This window comes from Microcebus murinus, chromosome 7 (genome assembly GCF_040939455.1).
Source record: "Microcebus murinus isolate Inina chromosome 7, M.murinus_Inina_mat1.0, whole genome shotgun sequence".
In the NCBI taxonomy this organism is placed as follows: domain Eukaryota; kingdom Metazoa; phylum Chordata; class Mammalia; order Primates; family Cheirogaleidae; genus Microcebus; species Microcebus murinus.
Genome location: NC_134110.1, coordinates 55,586,712 through 55,608,514, shown reverse-complemented (window position 1 = coordinate 55,608,514; position 21,803 = coordinate 55,586,712). Strand labels below are relative to the sequence as shown.

General features: G+C 35.7%; 1 non-coding gene across 1 annotated transcript; it reads left to right on the top strand.

The window, feature by feature from the left end:
- Positions 1–20,682: 20,682 nt before the first annotated feature.
- On the top strand, positions 20,683–20,786 carry LOC142872046 (U6 spliceosomal RNA). Its single transcript, XR_012920291.1, has one exon. It is a non-coding gene; the product is annotated as a U6 spliceosomal RNA (small nuclear RNA).
- The last annotated feature ends 1,017 nt before the right edge of the window (positions 20,787–21,803 follow it).

Below are 21,803 nucleotides of genomic sequence, written 5' to 3'. Positions count from 1 at the left end.
AAACTCTAAATATGGTGTTGAGGGTCACAGCTTACAGTTTTTCCATCTTGAAGACTCAATGGACATTTTCTGCAAACTGAGTTTATATAGTAGTTTCAGTAAACTGGCTTTGCAAATAGATTTGTGCTTGGTGTCTGTCTACAGAGGAGCATGCTGAGGAGGTTGACCCCATACCACTCATTGGTGATAGGGAAGGTCTGGGGGGAGGATGATGTTATGTAGCTGGGAAGCAAAATTTATATTTTACTTTTTTAACTTTCAGTTCAGTCATTTAGCTCTAAATTCAATCCTTGCAAAAGGATATACAGGGAAAAGGCTCTTCCATCTCTCTCCCCAAGGCAGCCAGTTCCCCTTCTTAGAGACAATCAGTTATTCTTGTATAACTTTCCAGGTCTTGAGTATACTTCTAAGATATTTTGTGCTTATAAAGCAAGTAACTGGATAAGGTTTATCCAGTTAACATCCTCAGTCTTTCAAATGCACATTTTGGCTTGTGATTATCTTTCACCTTTTTTTTAAAGCAATTTTTGTGGAACCCTGGATAAGTAAAAAATTCAGTGCTTTTTGTTTTTTTTTTTTGTTTTTTTTTTTTTTTTTGAATATGAGTTCCCATGGAACCAATACAGCACAACTCAAAATATCAATGAAGTGTTTGGGAAGGATGTGGCTAATGAACGCACAGTAAGTTCCAGTGATTTTAATCTTGAAAATGAGCTATGTGGGCCACCTGAGACCAAGGTGGATAATGATGACCTGAAAGCTGTAGTGGAAGGGAATCTGTCTCAACCTACACATAAATTAGCAGCAAGATTTGACATTACTATTTCAACAGCATTGGACCATTTACAACAAATGGCAAGGTGAAGAAGCTCAATAGATGAATACTGCAAGAATTAAATGAGTGTCAGAAGAGATAATGTCTCAAAGCTTGCCTTTCTTTGCTATCATGACATAAAGGAGAACCATTTCTATATCGTATTGTTACATATGATGAAAAATGGATTCTTTTTAACAATCATAGGCATTTGGCACAATGGTTGGATAAAGATGAAGTGCCAAAACAGTCCAAAACTGAATATTTATAAAAAAAAAAACAAAAAAAACTAATGGTGTCTGGTGGTACAGTGCTGGTATTATCCACAACAGCTTAATGAAAACTGGTCAATTGATTACAATAGATGTCTACTGCAACCAATTGGATGACATGATGAGGATGCTTGCAACTAAGCAGCCGAGATTGGTCAATAGAGAGAGGCCAATCCTCTTGCAAGACAACACTTGACCACGTGTCACACAAACAACGCTGCTAAAACAAACTACAGCAGCTGCACTTGGAAACTCTCTGTCAACCACCATATTCACCAGACCTTGCACCAACTGACTACCACTCCTTCCAGGCTTTGGACCACTTCTTGCAAGGAAGAACATTCAATTCTCAACAAGCTGTGGAAAATGCCTTTTGCGATTTTGTCAACATTTGATCTCCGGGCTTCTTTGCTGCTAGCATAAACAAGCTAACCTTAAGATGGCAAAACTGTGTCTATAGATAATTTAGGCACATACTTTGATTAATTGCACTGCTTCTTGTTTGAGCTATAATAAACTACACTTTTGATTCAAAATCGAACATTTCATATTTAATGACTATATATGTGTGTATACATACATGAAATATATTCTTCCATATATATAATATATACATTATATATAACATATTATATATATATAATATGTTCTGTCTTCTCTCTTTTATGCAACTCGTAGAATACTGTATTTACTAGTCACCACCTTGATTTTATTTTATGTATCTTAGAGTTCATTTGGCATCAGTTTCTAGAGAGCTTTCTTGTTCTTTTTATACAATCACATTTCGTTTCATTGAATGGTTATATTTAGCCAGCCCCCTAGTGATAGATGTTTATTGTTTTCATTCTTTTTCTATTGTAAACAATGCTTCAATTAACTTTTTCATGGGTCATTTTACCTTTGCATTATAAATTCTTAAAAGTAGAAAAGTTGGATCAAACAGTTGCCTGTGTGTGTGTGTGTGTGTGTGTTTCTTCCACAGAGGTTTTATCATACTACAATGTATGAAAATGCCTATCTCCATAAATACTGCCCAAGACTTTTTGTTTTTTTGATACTTATAGGTAAAAGTGGTATCTCAGTAAAGTTTTAATTTGTATTTTTTAAATGAAATTATGTATGTCTTTAGTATGCTCAAACCTTTTGTATTTTCTTTTCCATGAACTCCCTGAAAATATAATTTCTCTTTTTCTATTGTGTTCTTGATCATTTATTTTTATTTTGTAGACTATGCATGTATCTATATATTATCTTTTGTGATTTGAGTTGCAAATATTTTTCCAAGTTTCCCATCTGTCCTTTAACATTTTTGTTGTATATTAATATATCAAAAATATTTAAATATTTTTCTATAGTGCAATTTGCCAATCTTATCTGCTATAGCTCAGTGTTATACTTGAAAAAGTTTTTCCCCATGCTGTTGTTTTTAAATTTTCATTTGGGAGTTTTCTAATACATTGTTTCAATGTTAACAACCATGTTATGACTGTACAATGGGAGCTATAGTAGAATAGATTTAAATTTTTCTGAATCTTTATTTATTTTACATAAATTTGATTTGGTTGACTTTGGCACTGATTCTTGTTTTCATTAGCTAATTGATTTAGAGTTCTTTTATCTTTTATGCTATCTGATATTCAAATTCTCAGATTTAAAGTTTCCCACCATCCTCTTATTCATTGTTGATATTCGTTAATGTCATATGCATACTTTCAATCTAGAATTTATTTTTTAATTGCTTGGGAACAAATTATGGCATTTTTGCCATTGTGTCAATATTGATAGTATATTTTTTCCTGATAGATACAATCAGAATGTCTGTTTTGCTAGCTGCATGTGATAGCCTATATTCATGTATTGTATTTTGTATGAAGTAATTAAATTAATATGAAAGATCTCCTACAAGGTCACTGACCAGTCCTTATCCAGGCCAATTTGTTGTTTTTAAAAAGCGACATCATAATCACTTATTTAACATTTGAAAAATGTGTAAATATGTGACTCCTCCAAATGTTAAAAACTGTGTTCTGCCACTTGAGAACTCTTCTGTAGACTGGTGTGATAAGGCCTATTTGTCATTTTACTCTCCACCCCTATGGAAGAAATCCAGAAGGCAGTTTTGTTGGCTTCAAAGGAAGTCCAACTCAGACCAGCTCAAAAGAGAAAACTCAAGATTTGACCAAAAGTTTTAAAATTATTTCTCTTATTTAATTTTGTGTGTCCTGAACTCTTTTGAACTAAAGTAATATGCATCATTTTCATTCTTTTTTGTGTGAATGTGATTGCTGGAAGAAAGTGTTACCGTACCCAGTTAATAAGAGATACACAGAGATTCTCAGCTATCTTAAGAATTAGGCTCAGTTTTCGTTAATATAAATAGGATGTCTGTTTTCACTGTGTTTGTGGAAACTCAATTAGCTATGCTAATTGGAATAAACAACAGAACAGGTACTTCCTAAGAGCAGAAAAATATCCTTCCATGAAGTTTTTTCAGTACTAGTATCCAACATAGATACACCTCTCCTAAGCACTAGGTTAGTCTTCAACTTACGGTTATAATGAATTATGTTACTACTCAAGAGCAAATTTGTGGCTTACCCTAAAGTAAGCTACAAGAGTTTACATCACACATTTTATGTACTGGTTTCATTTCTTGCTCCATTTTATGTTTCTACTCTTTTCTTTCCTCTACTATGTTTTTTTCACCTATTTTCAAGGTATTTTACTTTTCAGTATTATATGCATTTCCTTAAGTCATTTTAACCTTAAAACAATATGGAAAAAAATTTAAAGATAATATAAAAATATATACACAAATCAGAGAACCAATGTGGGGGTTCTTCCAGTTGCTGAGGATATCTACTCTAACTATTCAATCCAGAACTGAAGAAATAAATATGGGTTGGGTTTGGGGATAAACTAGGCCCACTAGAAGATAAACTCAAACCAATATTCCAATTATCACCTAATTTTCATAAGCCCCTAGTCTGGTGGACCACAATGACATTTTGGGTTTCAAGAAATTAATGTCAATTTAGAGCTAATTCCTAGTAGTTCCCAAAAGTCTGGTAATTTCCCCTTCCCAGAAACACAATGATCTGAGTAAATGGCCCTGGGTCCTGTTGGGGAAGGCCAAATAAAAAAAGATTTACAGTGAAATGCTGGGTCCAGAGATTTGACCTCCTCTTGGTTCAAGGAGCTCTGGGATGGGAACTGGCTCCAGTCTGGGATTGGTTAAAGAGCTATGACTCTCTATTGTGTGGTGACTCAAGTTACACTTCTGTAAGCCAGACTGAAAGTTTTTCTGTTATACAAATCAAGTAAGACATTATTAGGAGGCCCACCTAGTTCAATCCTAAGGGGAAAGTAAGTATAAATACAATCATGTGACTAGTTGCAAAAACAGTCTATAATAGTTGCAAGTATTTCTGCCTTGATTTGATGTGAATATCAAATACCAATATTTTTATCTCCTATTCTTCTATCTAAAATAAGATGTGTTAACTGTAATCAGCCTATATCTCAGTATTTAAACTACAGAATATGAAACAGTGAATGTGACTCAGCTAAAAGAATGAACATTACCCTAGGATGACTAAAGGGTAATATGTGAGACTTTGTATGTCCTCTTTTGGGGAAAAGGTCAATATGGGTTTTTTTGTGGATAAGTGTGCCATGTTATGTAGGAAACCAAATTTGCTTTTTTCTTTATTTGGGACTTAAATGTGGTTAAAAGAGGTGTGTATTGGATGCCACATTGTCAAGAGATGGACTGTTGTGGTTTGTACTGTGTCATCTGGGTTCACTTGGGAACTGTATTTCACAAATCTCCTGCTGTGTAATGATTTTGAGTTAGAGCTGGCTAAAAGAGGAATCTACTTGAGATGGGGGTGGGCAGAAATAAAACAGTGGTTAAGACTTTTCACAATAAGATGCAATGAGACAGCAGCAGAGGTCCATAGCAGGTAGCAGCTAAATTCACTCTCCTCTGCACTGGGTCCTGCTTTTCTTCCTGACCAGTGGTCCTACCTACCCACAGAGACCCTAGGCCCACCACTGGATGCCTAGTTGTAGAGCCAATGGATTTCCATAGACCTCTCGACAAATTCCCGTTTCCATGGCACTACAGTGGCTGGGCATGTTTTGCTTCTCAGACATGTTAGTGATTCCTCCAGTCCTCCTACTTCCTTTTCAGAACTTCACTTCCTCAGCTCCTCTCACAACTGTGTAAGATCTAATTGCTATAACAAATCCCTTGTCTATAACACCCAGTGACTGTCCCTGACTGAACCATGGATGATACAAGTATCATCTATTGATTTTCCACTATGAAAAATGAAAACTTATTGCCTTTTCCTCCTGCCTCTTCCCTACATACCATCTTCCCATCCTTCAAATATGGTTAGATCAACATTAAGTGCTTCTATTATTATGACTAAATATGTTATTCAGGGTTGAGTCATGTAGTAAACTGTGACTACGTAACTTTCCTGTGCAGCATTTTAGTTTTTTTCTATGGAACTATCATCCATTTGTTTTCTTCTTTGCAGAATTCTCTGTGACTTACAAGAAATTCAACCCAAACCCTCTTCTGGTCATTTTAATCACCTTTTAATGTGTTTTTTTCATACCAAGTGAGCCATTGATTTCATCTTACAGTCCCTCTTGAAGGCTCTGGCATGCTCCAGCTGGAATACTTAACCTTTTTGTCTGATACACATTTGTCATTCTGGGATGTCCCCTCACCATCTTCCTGGGGATTCCCTTTCCCTCTCACCCTCAGTGGATTTTCTGTTTTCTGTATCTCATATCTTTCCCTTTCTCAGTTAATCTTTCATTGCAGTGTAAGACATTCTCCAAGAGTTTCCAAAAAATTTTGTATCGAGATAAATGTTTTGCAACTTTGTGTGTCTAAAAATGTTCCTTTTGAAAAAAAAAGACATTCTATAAAAAGACAGCTGCACATGAATGTTTATAGTAGCACAATTAACAATTGCAAAGATGTGGAAACAACCCAAGTGCCCATCAATACATGAGTGGATTAATAAAATGTGGCATATGTACACCATGGAGTTCTACTCAGTCACAAAAAACAATGGTGATCTAGCACCTCTTGTATTATCCTGGATAGAGCTGCTGGAGCCCATTCTACTAAGTAAAGTATCACAAGAATGGGCAAACACCACATGTACTCTCCATCAAATTGGTATTAACTGATCAACACTTAAGTGCACACATAGTAATAACATTTATCAGGTGTTGGGCAGGTGGGAGGGGGCTGAAGGGAGGGGTATATACATACCTAATGAGTGTGGTGTACACCGTCTTAGGGATGGACATGCTTGAAGCTCTGACTTGGTTGGGCAATGGCAATATATATAACCTATACATTTGTACCCCCATAATATGCTGAAATAAAAAAATTAAAAATAAATAAAACTGTTCCTTTTCTACCCTCACAACTGATTGTTTGGCTGGGTATAAAATTTTAGATTGAAATAATTTTCCTTTAGTATTTTGAAGACACTACTCCACTGTCTTTTACTTTCCAATACTGGTTTTCATAGAGTGAAAGCCATTCTAATTACTGACTCTTTTTTATGTTTCTATCTGTAGCCCACTCCCAGAAGCTTAGAGGTCTAAAAGGTCTCCAAAAGTACTTTGGTGTAGATCTTTTCTCATGAATTTTGTTGGGAACTTAATGGCCTTTTTTTTTTTTTAATTTCAAAAAATTTATGGGGTACAAGTGTCTTTTTTTACATGGATGAATTGTATGCTGAAGTCAGGGCTTTCAGTGTACTCATCACCAGAATAATGTACATTATACCCAATAGGTAGAATTTTATCCCTCTTCCCCCTTCTTAGTTTTCAGTGTCCATTACACCAATGGTCAGTGGCCCCCAACCTTTTGGCACCAGGGACCAGTTTCATGGAAGACAATTTTTCCACAAACAGGGTTGGGGGATTGAGGGGGGGCAATAGGGGGTGGAGGTGCAGCAGTGCTCTGTGACCAGGTCCCTAACAAGCCACAGTTCAGTGGTGGGATTGGGGACGCAGCAGTACACTACTTTATATTCATCTATAGTTCTCGTTTAGCTCCCACTTATAAGTGAGAACATGTGGTGTTTGTGTTTCCATTCCTGAGATACTTCACTCAGGATAATGGTCTCCAGTTCAAACCTGCAAGTTCATGTCCTTCAGTTCTGGAAATATTCTTGAGTTGTTTTATTAATGACTTTTTCCCCTTCATTTTCTGTCCTCTTCTTTTGGAATACCTGTTATTCAAATATTGAACACTATAGAGTTGTCCTCTACTTTTCCTACATTTTCTGTCCTATTTTTCATCTCTTTGTCTTTTTTTCTCTATTTTTGGAATATTCTCTCAACTTTATCCTCCAAGTCTTCTAATGAGTTTTCCATTTCTTCTTTTTAATTCCAAGAGCTCTCTTTTTCTTTTTAAAATTTTCTTTATGTAGTCTCTGTTTCTTCCAAGTTGATTTTCTCTGTGTTTGTTTTGGTCTTTATCTTTCATCTTTGAGGATTTTCTTGGTATTTGGTAATTCTTGAATATTTGCTTATTTAAAAGTGAGAGATAAAAAGTCGATTAAAAACTCTTAGCATTGGATGATGCTTTTCAACTTGAGCTTTTCCATATGGTAAAAATGAACCATAAGTAAACTGACTGAGACATTTATTGGGGGAATCAAAATATAACTTAATTATTTTCACTAGGGTTGGTCAGATTTCCCAGAGAAAGATTTGCCAACATTCTGCCAAGAAGGTAACTTCTGGAGGAACAGGGAGGGTTAGGGTGGACAGTTGTTTGCTTTTATTCTTCCATTCCTTATAGATTCTCCCCCTTTTGAAAAAATTATTTTACTTAAGATTTAGTGAGATTTCAAGAAAGAGCAAATTAGAGGCATGGAAATCTGTTCCATTGGTGTTTGTCTTCATATGTTTTTTTCCCTTATTCATTCAGCAAATATTTATTAATGTCCTTTGTAGTGACACTGTGACAAGATGCTGAAGATACAGCAGTAAAAAAGGAAGGCAAGATCTTTGCCCATATGGAATTTGCATTCCAACTGAGAAGATTTAAAAACTAAGCAGGAAATAAGTAAAAGATTATCTTTGTTTCATGAAGTTTTTATTTTATTTTAGTACTTTTATTTTGATGCAGTTTTTAAGACTCCCATATAGTCTTTTCTAAGTATCACTAATTATTTAAATTTTACTTCATTTGCATTATCATTTACTGTGTCAGTATAGCTACCTATATATTTTTTATAAACTATTGATGAATAAATTTTAAGCATGATCTATTACTGCTAAGTCAGTGTATGCTTCCTGAGAGCAGTAACATCCACCTATATAAACTCAATGTTATCAAAATTAGAAAATTTAATAGTAATGCAATATTATCTAATCTACAGTCTATATTCAAACATTCTGAGTTGCCCAATATATTCAATAAATTGTAAAATGCTTGGAAAAAACATTATAAACTACTTGTTCCCCAGATTAGGACTGAATCCCAAATTATATGCTGTGCTTAGTTGTCATGTACTATTGATTCCTTTAGTCTGGAAATATTCCTCAGTCTCTTTGTCACTTATAACCTTGATATATTTGAAGAACAGTCTATTTTGTTCAATGTCCTTTAGCTTGGCTTTGTCTTATATTTTCTCATAATTAGATTGAGGTTATGCCCTTTTTTAGGAGGAAAACTCTAGAATTCATGGTGTCTCCTTCTTAGGGCATCATATTAAGAAGAGCATGATGCTAGTCTGTCCCATATCAAGAGGAACAGGATGCTGGCTGTTCCATTACCCAGTACTTGGTTAAGAGGTTGTCTAGTCAGGATTTTATATGATAATGCCACTATTTTTTCCCTTTGACATTAACAATTAATTTATGAGAAATACTTTGGGAATGTTTAAGTATTCTCTTCCTTATGGAAATTTCATCCACTACTTTTGGCATCCATTACTGATTCTTGTCTGAATCAATTATTACTCGATGGTTGCCAAATGGTGACTTTCTAATAATATTATTTCTTCTGCATTTATTAGTTGCTATTCTCCTGCAAGAGCTTTCTTTTCTGTGGGAGCGATTGATTGATATCAGTATGGACCCATGGATTCTTATTTTGTTTAATGAGTTATATTATGTGACTCTATTTATTTTGATGTTCAATTTGTCACAGATTTGGCCTTTGAGACAATCTTCACCTGAGTTCTGTGTCCTTTTGACATGTTCCCAACAAGCTCTGAATACATTTTTACACAACCATAACTTCTAAACTCATCTTGTATTTTTCCTGTTCAAACCTTAGAATGAGCTTTTTCACCAAAAGGCCTTGGTTTCTTTTAGTGAAGAATTACATTTAGCAATGAACATCCGGATGCTTGGTGTACACATTGCTGCTAGAGTGTCACAGCTTCTAGTCCTTCTCAGCATCAGAGTTAAATCACGAATTCTTTATGCAGCCCCCAAATTCCAATCACTCAATTTACTCTAGCCTTTCCCCTTTCCATATTTGTAACTCCCTCTGCAACCGCAGTAAATGTGAAATGGAAAGAAATATGAAGAGCAATTACTGCTTTTGTATAAGTATTAATATCAGAAAAGCTTCATAGACATGATATATGAGCTTGGTATTGAAGGCTAAGTAGGATTTTATTAGAGAAGCAAGAAAGCATTTAAGTCAAAGGTGATAAAGGGAAAGCAGAGAGCTATAAAGTCAAATAGTTGTATAATAAACCAATGTGCTACTGGGTGTGGTACAAATTTAGATTGGCAAAGTAGATTGCAACCAGATTGTAAATAAACTGAACTTCCATGGGAACAAATATAAACTTTATCTTCAATGCATTGAGGATTTTCAATTTTAAGTAAATGTAACATATTCGATTCTACATTAAAAATAAAATACTATGGCAAAACTGAGAATGCATTGGAGAGAAACCAGTCAAGAGTTTGGTTATTTAAATAGTTACATATTCATGTGTATGATCATATGATTAATTCTACATATGATATATGACTATATTATATGAGATATATACACACATACACATGGTTGATTCTTATTATTCATGATAGTTATGTTCTATAAAGTCACTAGAAAACTGAATTAGCAAATACTGAAACATTGCTTTTAGGGGAAATACAGAGTTAGGTTCCTGCAAGCCTCTGGTCACGATATTTTCATCAACCAATTACCATATAACCTTATTTTGTGCATGTTTCTGATTAATGATACCTTATTTAATATACATTGTTAATTCATTAACCTTAAACTCATGGCAACAGTACTGTATCTCATACTTGAAGGGAGGTTATTTAACACACTTATTTTTTCTATAAGGCACATCACAGTCTTCTTGCACTTAGGAACACTGTACGGTACTTTAACACTACACTTGGGAACCATTTTAAACAGTGAAATCACCAAAAAACAGCACACAAATGTGAAGAACCTGGCACCAAATAGATCATGAAAAGGATACCTGTTTAGAGTATGAGAGCTGAAACAAGAAGGTAGAACGGCACCTTGCCCAAGTTGGAAATATGCACATTGGATGACTCAAATTTTTCACCACTGTGAGTATATCCATGAATGACTGTGAAAGTACCACAAATATTGATTTGAGGGTTACAAATAAATGTTAGTGAGAAGGCAAATTTGCAAATATGGAATATGTGAATAATAAGTACCAAATGTATATACACATATACATACATATATATGAAACTAAACCAGTGCAATGTCAGTGGAAATGAAAAGGAAGGAAGATGATCAGTTAAATGAGGGAATGGGAGAGGTAGGAAGGAGGCAAGGGTGATGCTGAAGTTGCTATTTTGGAAGACTGGGTAAATGTTGGTACTATTACCAAAAAAATATAATCCTGAAGAAGAGAGTCTTAGGAGAAAGAGAGAGAATACAATTTTGGAAATGTAGAATTTTAGAACTGGTAAAGATAGCCAGTAATCAATTGGGAATAATATGGAACTGGAACACCATACATACGCCATGACTAGAGATGTAAATTTTGGTTATCAGGTTCACACTGTTGAATACAGTTGAAGCTATAGTAATGGAAGAGGTTGTCTCCACAAGGAGGGAAAAACCCAAAGAGAAAACCTTGGGGAAAAAAAGCATTAAATTTAAGGCATCTAGAGGAAAAGAACCAGTGAATAAGCCAAGCAGAAAATTGGGAGGAAAAAACTCAAGGGTTTGTTTACAGTAACAAGTAAAGGCTGATAAATGTTCCTTAGGCGGGACAGGAAGTAAAGGGAATATGTTGTATGTAAATGTATGTAATACAATTATAAATATGTAACATCATTTATATATTTGGTACCCTTTGCCTGTGTCATACAGTAATTTTTATCATGCTTGCAGATGGTAGAAATGGTTTACAATTGGAAACATAGGTATCCCATAAATACACCAGAGTTCAAATGGACCAAGATGACAATATATTGTAGAAATCAGAAGTAACCCATACTACCAACCCCAAGACAGAGAAAGAAAGATAAGTATCAAAGATCATGAGAAGATGATCAATGAAGTCATATTAAGAAATATGGGTTTGAGTATCCTATTCCAACAGGGCCTATCCACACACAGTGTATAATCAAAAAATAAGGACAGAGAACTGGGAGAGTAGACAACAGAAAAGATCAGGTATCATGAAGCATAGACCACAGCTTTCAGAGAAAAGACTTCTAGATCCCAGGAATACCAGGCTGGGTTAATTTAACCAACCCTCCTACTGAAAACAACTAAAAACGATGAATATAATAAACATATTTCCAACAGCCACAAGGAGCTATTAATGTAGTAAGGAAATAATGGCCAAGCAAGAACCTAGGAAGGTAAATGAACACAAATGTCATTTTCATCCTGATAGTATTTGCCCAACTTAGAAATTTTGAATTTTAATTTTCTTAAGAAACAGAAAGTCCCTTGTTGGAAGAAAACTAGAAATTCATATCCAGAATACACACTAGTTGAGGAGTAAACTAGGAGATCTCCTCACAAGAAGCTGGTACAACAGCTGTACCCCCAGTGTTTAGGAAGCTCAGTAGTAAACCAGCCCTCATTACATCACACATCCCATATTTACATCATCTGAATGGTTTAGGGATCCTGAAGCACTAAATTTGAACTAAGGTGAGGCTACACTGGTGGTACCCAAATGTGCTGGTGGAAGTGAATTCAAAACCTGTCTGGGAATAAAATATCATCATCTTGGATTCCATTTTTCTTGCAAATAATTTTTTAAATATGATGACTAGCATAAAATAAAAGATAATCAGACTCATACCCATAAAAGAGACACTGTGGGTAAGAAACAAGTGACCACCTAAACAGACCCACAAAAACTACAAATGTTGGTGGAATCAGACATACTATAAAACAACCATGCTTTAAAGTATTTAAAGGAATATTAATAAAAAAGAAACATGACAATATCTTCAGGGAATAGAATTGGCAGTAAGTGAGATAGGAAGAAAAGGCTAAGAACAATAAAGTGTTGGGGAGAGAAAAAAAGATTTTCTTTGCATCCATACATGCCTATACAATGAAGAAAAATAACATCATCATTTTCATCAAAATGCATCATTAAGCTCCTACTATGTAGCAGATATCTGTTGTCTATTTTTCATTCTCCCCTTCCTATAAAACAGCAGTCTTATTTTCCTTAAAGCATTATCACCCCCTCAACCTCATTCATTTTCAAGTAAGGTTTACCATTCTGTAGACTTGAAGAATGGCAACATAACCCAGCCTGACCAATTGAAGCATTCCATGCTCCTGGTCACTATGATTGATTCAGCAGTGAGAGAGACTGTTTCATTCAAGACAAACCAATGAATATAGAACTTTTGCTGGGAGGCTGGGTGTGGTGGCTCACAGCTGTAATCCTAGCACTCAGGAAGGCTGAGGGAAGGATAGCTTGAGGTCAGGAGTTCATAATCAGCCTCAGGAAGAGTGAGACCCCATCTCTACTAAAAATAGAAAGAAATTAGCCAAGGAACTAAAATAGAAAAAATCTAGCCTAAATGAGGGTGCATGCCTGTAATCCCAGCTATTCAGGAGGCTGAGGCAGGAGGATCGCTTGAGCCCAAGAGTTTGAGGTTACTGTGAGCTATGATGATGCCATGGCACTCTAAACCAGGCAACAGAATAAGACCTGTCTCAAAACAAACAAACAAAGAAATTTTGCTAGAAGTACTGAGAGAGCTGAACTCCTGAGGTTGCTAACTTGGTAGTCTGTAAGTCTGGTGGCTATCTTAAAGCTATGAGGAAAGAACTTCCTTTTGAAAGCCAAAACCATGAAAATAAAAGCCAAAGAAGAAAAATAGATTCCTAAAGACATCCTTTAAATATCTAGACTGTATGCCTTAATGCCTGACACGTTTTCATCTTATGAGCTAGTATGTATCCTTTTCTTACTTAAGCTAGTTTGAACTGAGTTTCTGTAATCTGCAAAGAAAATGGTCCTGATATGGAATTGTATTCAGAGCCCTGGACTAGGCACCGAGGATAAACTATTTGGGGGGGGGAGAGTCAGTCGATGAAGGAGAAAGAAAATTTTAAGAGAGGAAATGATTAGAAAATGGAGATAATGAGACTGATCTATTGCCAACCTATCCTAAATAATCTTCTCCTACTGAATTTCCATAGCACTTTACCAATTACCCTTTCTTGGCACTTAAAACAGTATATTTTGTATTATAGCTAATACTGTATATCTTTGTCTCTGCTATAGATCTGCATGCCCTTGGGAGCTAATAATCATAGAAGTTCAGGGTTATAAAGTACCTTGGACAGACTTAGTAGGACTTCCTTATTTTATAAATTGAGGCAGAGACATGTCAATTTTATTTTGGTATCCTAGGTGTGTCTAGGAGGTAATTTTGAATGAAGGAATGAATTAATGAAATAAAAAGGGGAAAGGAAATAGCAAAAGCAGAAATTAAGAAAAAGTAAGAAATATAATAAGGACAGTCTATGTATTTTAGAGAAAGGAGAAGAAGAGAGGTTGAAATACATAAAAAGGAAAACAAAGAATAAGGTGGAAAAACTTAAGAACATTAAGCAAAACTTGAGGAATTGTCCATGTCTCTAGTTTTAGCCTATATTACAATGCTTTCTTTTAGAATACTGATCCTTCTAGTTTTTCTCTACTAATGCAAATAATAGTTTGTTTTTTAAATATCCTGAGTACACACTAAACAACAGGAGGAAGGAATTCTGTATGTGTTCTTCATAGTGGGGGAGCCTTGAGTTAAATCATGGAAGTAGGATGGAGATTGGAAACATCCTGGACTGACTGGTGATGAGTTTATGGAAGTTCCTGTTGTTCATCCCCATAGATTATACTGTGGTTCTTAACTATTTGCCACTCTCTTTCTTTCAGGATAATTATATACCTGACCCATTGTCATGGAATCTGCAGTGACTTCTTGTGGGAGAAATATAGTTCCTTGCACCATTGATAGCAGTCTTGGTCATGCAACTTGCTTTGGTCAACAGCATATACAACCGATGCCACGTTCGAGCAGAAGCTTTAAGAATCATAGTGTGTATGCCTTGTCCTTTTTCTTTAGGTGTGCAAATGACATCTTCCAAATAAGAGCTGCTCTTCTATCCTGGATCCTGGAATAGAAGTAGCTGTACAACAGAGCCACAGGTGGTCCTCAGATACCTTTGTCATTGAGGTCGAGGGATTAAGGGAGCATTTGTTACCACAGCAAAGCTGACTTAAACATCATTAAATTGCCTTTGAGGCATAAACACCAACATTTTCTAAAGTAAACTCCTGAGTTCCTTTGTTTACAGGACTGCGTGCTCTAAGATAAAACTGATTTGAGAAAAAAAAGTAATATTTGAAATATAATTCTATCTTTATAAACATTTTTAAATTTCTGAATACCTATGTTGCATATTAAAGAGAACCACAAAAATCAATCCACAATCTGCATAACTCACAGATCCACAGTGTCTGAGAATGTAATAAAAAAGAATCACTGAAATTTCTCCCAGCAGAGATTTAGATTGCTTTGCTCTCATTGTAGAAAAAATAGACTTTACTTTTAAATGTTAAAAAGAAGAAAAATCATAAGGCAGTCTGTGTGCATAGGGGAGACCACCCCTTTCTTCACCACTACCACCATAAAAATATTTACAGACTATAAATATCTTGGTTTCAGGACCCAACTGGTCATCTGATAGTTCAGTAATGGTCTCAGTGCAGAAAGAAAAATATGTTTCTTGGTTTTAGAGGAAGGAAAAGGAAAACAACTCCAATGGTTGCATTTTTTATTTCCAAACTGCAAAGGAAATGTTTTCTTTCATGAAAAACCAGTGAAGCAAGACTCCCCTGAATTTTTATATAAAACTCAAGAAGAAAAACGAAAAGAAAAGGCAATGGACTATAAGGTAATATCATTTCAAAAAAGGTAGGGTTTTCATTTTTAAAAGGTGATAATAATGAGTCAGAGTAATACCAGGAATACAACACATATATGAGTGTGTATGGATGTAGCCAACCTGCTACACAGCTCTTCTCAAAAAATAAAAGTCAAAATTACTTTTCCCATAACACTAAGAAATAGTACATTTTATTTCCCCCCTTTCTTTTTAAATCATAGGAAAAAAAGAAAGTGAGAACTAGAGAAAACATGGAGGGATGGCTTTTACAATTTATTTGAGTTTCACTTCCAGGGACGTTCTTCTATATTTTTTTTTTCAAAAGGCTAAATACACATAAAAAAAATAATAAGAAAAATATGCTGCTCACTGCACCCTGAATCCTCATCTTTCAAACTGGACCTGTTTGCAAGTGTCAGTTAGAGCCTGCCAACTGTAGAAGCCATATTCCTGCTGGAAAATACTAGTGTAAGAATATCATATTTCTTCTGCAAAGTACCCATTGCAATTTGCTAATATTCTTAAGGTGAGAGGGCAGACTCGGTTTGCTAGCTGTACCCGCCAAGTTGGTTTTGGAAGATGATGACTGGTGGGTGCTTAGAGAAGAGAGATTTTTAAGATTCCAAATGTTTTCTATTTGTTTGTTGTTATTGTTTTTAAGACATACTCATCCATCAAATGAGTGGTTTAGATTTTCATTCCTGTTTGGGAAAGGATCTGTTCTTTCCCTCTTTTTGGTGACCAATTCATTACTTTTACAAGATTAATCACTGGCTATAAATCTCATGTGTCTAAGGTACTTGGCCTGCTCTTTGCTGCATCATTGTAAAATATTAGTAAATCTAATATAACAAATTGTGTCATCCGATGTATGCATTTTTGAAAGTGGCAGCCAAATGTAAGTAAATTGAATTGGCTGACTTCTCAGAACCAGAGAGCTGTATGAGGTAGTTTGGAGTGAGTACAATCTCCGTCTTCCCTCATTGTGCACTTCCACGTCAGTAACCAAATTCTCTAATTGCAAGCCCCTGGCTTCGGAAAGGCTGGTCTTTGTTTACCATGAAGGACATTATGCAGCCCAGTGAAATGGAATTTGGATTCTTCCAGTGCTTTTCCCTCCATCTCTCAGTGCACAAACAGTTGCATCAGCTTTGCCTCCAATCCAGTCTCGCTGCAGGTGTGTGTTCCTTCCAGCTCCAGCCACGCCAGGTCCAAAATGACTTCTCACAGTATTTTTAGAAGAGGAGGAGAAGATATCCTTTTCCACCTCATATGCCCGGGCCATCATGTGGTGCAGGAATCACAAACTCAACCATTATGGATCTGCTACGTAACAAAAATGGGGAAAGCTAGTAGGTGGGAGCTGTGGTGAATTAAAGGTTGCATGTCTCATTCAGAGAGAGCAGTCACTACTTAATTCTGAACCAATTTTTTCACATAAGCATTTGAACTACTGAAGCCATATCTTTCCATTTTTCAGGAGAACTGGTGTATCAGTCAGGATTCAATCCAGAAAACCATGCAAAGCCAAATGTTTATGATAGATCCCAATTTCCTCATGTAGCTAAGTTTTTGTTTGTATGCTTTGTATTTTTTATTGACATATCATAGTTGTACATATTTTGGCAGTATATGTGATATTTTGATACATGTATACAATGTATAATGATCAAATCAGATTAAATACATATATACACATACATGCATTGCTTACCAATTAAGCCAGTGGACCTCCAGTTTATGATAGTGAGTAAAAATATTTCTCTGGACATGTAAATGAATAGAAGTAGCCTCTCAAAGTATTTTACTGACGTTATAGTCTCAACATTTTCAGAATTGCAGGGCACACTCAGTAACCTCAGGCTATTTAATTTGATGATCATTCATTTAATTTATTCATCCTCCAAACATTATTATAGAGTGCCTATTATAGGAGATGGGTGAGCAGAGATAAATAAGACATGGTGTCTACCTTCAAGGAGCTTATCAACTATCCAGGGGGTCTGACATATAAACTAAATTAATATGGGTATGAACAGCTTATTACAGGAATTTACTGACTGCAAAGAGACAAACTGTTATTGGGTGATTTTTCAAGTCAGTTGTCAAAACTACAGTGCTGCTTAGCTGTAATCCCAATCTCCTATGCTCTGCTCTCTCCACCCCCACCCACTCTTCATATCTCATGTGCTAATTATTGCACAGACCGAAGGAGTTGGGTATGTTTGCTGGCTACTTCATGCTCACTAAACTCCATTACTCTACCAAATTGTGCATGTCAAGGAGCCAGGTACACAGCCCACCTTCTCAGACACTATGTATATGTAAGTGGACATGTATAACCTAAGACAGCTGAGAAATAAATACTGTTCCTTGTTGCTTTCACTTTTCTTATTTTAATTTCTCCCTTATCCTCTACCTCCCCTAATCCCCTCACCTTAACATTCATCTCTTATGTATAGGTAGAACATAGCAAAATGCCTGGCATGACTTTAATCCATTAGAAAATAATTGAATGTTAATTTTCAAGTATTTTTAATAATATGAAAAGAAAAAAAGAAAAGAATGAAATTCAATCTCTAAAACAATGAAAGTATGGCATTTGCCCTTGACACTTCCCACTTTAAACCCTAAAAGGTAAATAGGTATCCAAATATACTAGACAGAGGAAGAGAGAATAGTTTTCAGATGTTTTAGAATCATTCTTTCTGAGTAATTTGCAGCTGAATTTGAGGGTCTCTATATAGCTGAAAATCAATAAGTCAATAGTTTCTTTTTCCTCATAGAATAGAAACTATTGATATCCTTTGGAATACATTATAAGCTGTATTTAAAAGATGGACAGTGTTTATTGAGTATCTTCTTAGCCTAACATATTAGGCACTATGTTAGCTTATTTATACTAATTTAATTTTTATAATTACTAGGTAATGTTAACACATTTCCAGATAAGGAAACAGACCTGGGAAAATTGAGTAATCTGTGTAAAATCACACAATAGTCAGTAACAAAGTCAAAGTATAAATGCAGGTCTGTCTAACTCTGGGCCCTTCCTCTCCTCACTAACCACACTGTTACCTTAGAGCAGACACTGAATAGATCCTTGCTCTCATGGTCATTATTTTACATTTATAGGTCTCTTAGTTGCCACCTAATCTTTAAGCCAAGAAGTAAAAGAAAGCCAAAGAACAGTTAACAATTTCAAATACAGTTGAAATCTGTCCAGTTTTTTCTTAATAAGGAAGGCTACAGTGTGATTTCAGTCATGGTCATAGCAAACACATTGGGTAAAATGCCTATGAATTGCTTTCCCTAGTAATAGGTAGGATCTGGTAATAAGTATAAACATAAGATAATATTGACTATTCTCTTATAATTTATTGTAGGAGCGGACCAGCTTCACTGAGACTGAGGATGGATGAATTTGACATATATCCATTTTACAATGCAAAGAGACAAATTTTCATTGGTTGCTATTAACATCAACCATCAATGCATCATTGCTGTTCAGTCTCCCCCAGATCCTCCTTGGTCTGGCTACCTATTTACCCCATCCATTACATATATTGCATGCATTAATAGTGCATATACTTAATATGCACTTAATAAGTGCAGTAGCTATGTGTGTCTGCTATATGCTTTACACCCAGTAAGTTCTATTACTCTATCAAATTGATCATCCAAAGAAGCCACTTGTGTGCCACCTTCTCAGTTCTCAAAACTACACTGAAGAACATAGACTCCACAATATATTGGAAGGTTGAAGAGGGTCTGGAGTTAACCAGATTCCCTCCCACCCACCCATCTCCAATTCTATCAGTCCACAGCCTAGAACTCTAATGAGACAGAGTCTGAACAACCCCACTGCAACCACAGAAAGAAGTAGAAGAGTAAATATAAAGCACTAATTTCTAGTGTGGATAGTCTAGGCAGGAAAACAAAAATTAGGACAAGAATAGAGCCTCATATCACTTTCCTATGACTCTGAGCCAGTTCCCAATTCAAGCTTTTTTTTTCCAGTTCCAAAAACCTTCCATTTGAGGTTTACTTCATTCGCTACTCTCTCCTAATACATGTTCACTGATTTTCACTATTTGGGATAAATCCAGGTACATGATGAGCCTCTGTCTGTTCTGCTTCCTGAAGGGGCCCACAGGGATGGGAGAATCTGCTTCCTACCTCGTGAGACCACACTTGTCATTGGACATTCTGCTTCCGAACTCTGTGGATCTATGCTGGTTAAAGAGATTCTTAAGGAACTATTCCCCTATCCTGTGCCAGGGTACCCCATCTTTTGAATCCCGCCTTGGCCTCTCAAAATCAGGGGATGTTGATAGTATTTTTCCATGATATTTATCCATTTACTCTGTGAAACTATTCCACTTTCTTAAAAGGGATAATGGTAGATCCCTTAATGTTTTTCTTTAATTTGGTCCCATCTTCAATGGATCTAGCAAAAATTCATTAAACTTTGTGATATGATTGGTCTTCTTCCAAATTTTATATACGGCTTCTCTAATTTAAACTATTTTTAATTTTTTTCTTGCCATTTAAAAATTTTTTTTATTTCAAAGTATTACAGGAGTACAGATGTTCTTGATTACATGGATAGCTTTTATAACGCTTGAGTCAGAGTTAAAAGTATGCGGTCACCCAGACAGTGTTCACTGTACCTGTTAGGTAGGTTTTCACCCATCCCCGCCTCTCCCCTCCCTCCCTGCTTGATTTCCATTGAGTTTTACTTCCATCTGTGCACATGTGTGCTCATCAGTTAGTTCCAATTTAATAGTGGATACATGTGGTGCTTGTTTTTCCATTCTTTAGATAATTCACTTAGGATAATGGTCTCTAGTTCCTTTGTCCATTTTAGTTCAGAGTGGGAGGATTCTATGATACCTGTGTTTGTGCTTCTACTTCCACCCAGAGGCTGTTGCTGAGACTTCTTCTATGTCTCTTTGCTTAGAAGGCCATACTCAACCTCCCCCTATTCTGGAATTTTGATTAAAATACTAGTTTTAATCAATGGAAATTTTCTGATGCTCAGTGAGAGCTTTTATGTCCAGAAAAGAGTATTTAGAATTACATGAGACTAAAATATTCCATGTGATGACTTTCCCAATTAAAAACCCAAATTTTTCTTAAGCCTTTAAGTCCATCTTAAAAGTTATTTTACTTTAATTGGAACAATATAGAGATTAGCATGCTCCTGTGTAAGGATGACATGCAAATTCATGAAGCATTCCATTAAAAAAATTATTTAATGAAAGTTATTTTATCTGTAAATGTAGTAAATTTTGTATAAAATAAGAACAAGAGGCCGGGCGCTGTGGCTCACGCCTGTAATCCTAGCTCTTGGGAGGCCGAGGCGGGCGGATTGCTCGAGGTCAGGAGTTCAAAACCAGCCTGAGCAAGAGCGAGACCCCGTCTCTACTATAAATAGAAAGAAATTAATTGGCCAACTGATATATATATAAAAAAAAATTAGCCGGGCATGGTGGCGCATGCCTGTAGTCCCAGCTACTCGGGAGGCTGAGGCAGAAGGATCACTCAAGCCCAGGAGATTGAGGTTGCTGTGAGCTAGGCTGACGCCACGGCACTCACTCTAGCCTGGACAACAAAGTGAGACTCTGTCTCAAAAAAAAAAAAAAAAAAAAAAAAAGAACAAGAATTTTTAGGAGGGTCTTTAATGTTTGGTCAACTAAAGCAGACTAAATTTACATAAATGGTCCAATTCTCTAGACAATTTCCTTAAGTGTTTTAGAATACAGTTTTTTAGATTAATTTATTTTCTTTTGAAGATTTTCAAATGCTTGATTAGGCAAGCACACAGCACTACTAAGAGAAATCTCTCTAGCACTTATACAACTCTTTTTGTCTAATAAGCTATGTGTGGGTGGGGGGGAACAGAATGAGAAAATTAATCTCAAGTTCTTTTAAATATTCCAGTAGTCTTAAAATTTAGGCAATTCTCTTAACTTTCAACTTAAAATCACAAACCTAGTATCAATTACCTTTTTTCAAAATTATCCTCTTAGAGTTGGAATTAGGGTTAAGCTTGCAAATACTATACAATTTCAATTCTCTCTAACATTACAAACTAGTTATATGACAAACATACAGATTATTTTTAGTTCAGCACAAAATGATTTAAACTATGGGCTTGATTTTCTCATCATCTGAATAATATAATTAATAAGATGGGCTGGGTGCCGTATCTCACACCTGTAATCCTAGCTCTCTGGGAGGCCAAGGCGGGCGGATTGCTCGA